Source organism: Scomber scombrus, chromosome 1 (genome assembly GCF_963691925.1).
Source record: "Scomber scombrus chromosome 1, fScoSco1.1, whole genome shotgun sequence".
NCBI classification, from domain to species: Eukaryota; Metazoa; Chordata; class Actinopteri; order Scombriformes; family Scombridae; genus Scomber; species Scomber scombrus.
The window spans coordinates 29,143,399-29,146,771 of NC_084970.1; positions in this window are offsets into that span (position 1 = coordinate 29,143,399).

The window sequence follows — 3,373 nt, forward strand, 5'->3', positions numbered from 1 at the left end:
TTTTCGTGTCAGTTCATTTTAATGTATTTTATTTTTGCTCTTCACTAGTCAACAGTTACACTGTAATGTCTCACAATTAAATGTATTTTTTGTATTTGAAAATGGGAAGGTATATCAAAAATGTTCCCCTGCTACAGCACTGTGTTTTTTATGCCAGTTTTTATAACCATACTGTGGCTCCAAATCATAACCTCAACCCTTTTATCCCATTTAAGATTGCTATCAAATTGAAACAGATAACAGAAGTAAAACAGACATAGCCAGTCAACAAAAGCCCAAATCTCATCTAGGTAACTAAACACAAAAGGACTGCAACACAACTTCTGTAGCATTGTGTGAAGAATACAGAGTCATCAGTTTTATCTAACTTTTCAAAAGTGTTAGACAAGAATACAAAAGAATGTGTGTGAATTACAGAAGGTCATTTTGGAGTAAATAAAAGACATTTCCCCCATTTACTACATGTTGAAAAATGTATTTCATTACTTTAAAAAAAATACTGAACAACTTTTTGGAATCTTTAAAACTCATTCAATGAATGTTACAGTTGACACAAGATATCATGAAAATGTTTGTTGGCAGTTTTACATGTTAAGTTACCAAAACTATGTTGGCCATGACAGAAAAAAAAAAATTAAAGGGAACATTATTAAAAATATACACTAAAATATTCTTTAACCAAACTGTTGAAACTGTCTTGTCAGGGACAAAAAGAATGCTTCATCAGATTAATGTTGGCCGTAACATAGGCTAATTTATTAATACTCAATTAACGTGCAAATAATTTAAATGTGTGTAGCTAGGCATACTTGATTAAATGTACTTCACTGGTTTCCAGTGGTGGGAGAAGTGCTCGTAAATGTACTTCAAATCTAAAAGATATTCCATTACAAGTAAAAGTCCTGCTTGAAAAAAAGTAAAGGTATAAAAACATTAGCAGCAAAATGTAGTTAAAGTATTACAGTAAAAGTAGTGTTTTGGTCCCTCTGACTGATATATCATCATATGTGACATAATTCGATTATTAATAGTGAAGCATCAGTGTTAGAGCAGCATGTTACTGTTGTAGCTGCTGGAGGTGGAGCTAGTTTACACTACTTTATATACAGTTAGCCAGTTTAGTCCAGTGGTTCCCAACATAGGGATCAGGTCCCTCCAAACTGTCATCAGATAAATCTGAGGGGTCGTGAGATGATTAATGGGAGAGGAAAGAAGAAAAAACAAAGTTCTGATACACAAATCTATTTTCAGTTTTTGGACGTTTTCTCTAATCTTTGATTTTTGCTGAAATATTGGATCATTTGAACATTTATTGAAATGAAACCATGTGAGAAGTTTAGAGGGAGAAATCACTATTTGGTGGAGCTGTTAACAACTCAGAGACTTCTGAAATGTCCCAGATGTTTAAGAATAAAACCAACAGACACAACAAGAAAGCTATTAGGCTCCATTATCAGGTTATTAATGATTCACTGATAATTTTTTATTTAACTGTGGTTTATGATAGTTTGGAACTCATTTACTACTTTGTCTTATTGTTTTTTTTTTGTCATATAATTTCTCATTTAATCAAGTGCATTACTTCATGGTGTCAGTTGCTTAGCAACAGCTTAGTCAAATATATACCCACATAATGGAGGTAAAATAAAGTCACTGTAAAGTTTCTAAATTTAAATCTATATCTCAAAGCTTTATCTGTGTTACTAAGCTGCCACCTAGTGACTGAGTTTAATAAACTCAGTTTAACAAGCACCCAATTTAACAACTGCACACTGCAGTGATTTGATGAGTCTGCGAATATCCGAAATTAGAAAATATTCTCTGATGCTCTGTGACAAAATAACAGCATCATCTGATTGATCATAGTTTGATTAGGGGCTAAAAACAACAGATCTATAAGAGCTCTGTTCTGTTCACCATATGTAGATGTATATATTGTAGATGTGGAAGAAGGCCTGGCTCCTACCAAATCACCAATAAAGTTGAGGAAATTTCTTTTAAACTCATTCATAAAGTCTATCCAGGTAAAAATGATCTTAAAAAGAAATTTCAAAGAGACAGTGATGTGAGTTGTAGTTTTTGATACGAATGTCCAGAAACTATTGTACATTTATTTTGGCATTTGGCCTATTTGTGAAGAAATTCTGGCAAAACTTTTCTGCTTTTATTGTTGAAAATTACAATTATTGCAGTGCTACAGGCTTTGTGATATTGAAATGACTTAGCTCTCCTTATTGAAGACTGAAACCTGCTCATTGCTGCCTGCAGCTTTAAGCTGTTTGAACCCGGGTATTCCTGCACTGTATTTACTGTTTATACATTTTTTCACTGTTTACTGTTTGAACATTGACACACTCCAGGTTAATGTTTTGTTTGTTTCATTTCATTCTCTTCAGTTTTCAATTTAAGTGGTGGCAGCTCTTCTCACTTAGAATATATTATGTATTGCAAATTTCTTTCTTTTTTTTTTAAATTATTTAATTTCTTTGTATATATATTTTTGATTGTTATGCAGCTGAACATTGGGGGAAATTCCTTGTATGTGCAAACCTACTTGAAAATAATTTTCTGATTCTGATCTTTTGTGGATGTAGTTCTTTCATCAGTGTTGTTTTTGCCATCAAAAACTGTGTAAAGTAATGATTTGATGAAATTTCATCAATTGTGTTGTAACCATTTCTAATAATGTAAAAATACATTAATAGAGCCCTGTTACCCATATTTGATACTGTTTTGGGACATTAACTATAATTTGACATTGTCACGATTGGATGTTGGGTGATCAGCATTAAAAGTCACGTCCAAGCTTCATCACAGGGCTTACTTTACTTTTGATCACCTGCTACATGTTCTGCAAGTTGTGTAAATATAAACTTTTTTTTTTGTATGATTGTTCTATTAATAAAAAAAATCTACTTATTACTGTTCTTGTATTATGTTTTTGTCTCTTTATGTGCAAATAAACTAAACTATGTACCCAGAATGTATACATATAAACTGTTTTTTAAAATGATTGTCCTATTAATTTAAATAAATAAATGAATAAATAAATAAATACATAAAAAGTTTGATTAGGAGCTGAGTTTGAAGTCGTATAAATTGGGCGGAACCATAATCCAACACCACTGGTTTTGTCAGGATGATATTCAGTGCGCTCTCATGAGATTTTTTAATGAAGTAGCAACTTTAACTAAACACAACGTTTCTAATAATCATTTTAATCCAATATATGATATTTCCCTAATAATAACCAGTGTTTTTAGTGCCTAAATCTAACCAAACCCTAACCATAGCGTTGTCAGGGGTTACCGTCTACATAGTGTGTGCACCTTTGTTATTTCCCCGACTAGAAACACATGCATGCTACCAACCA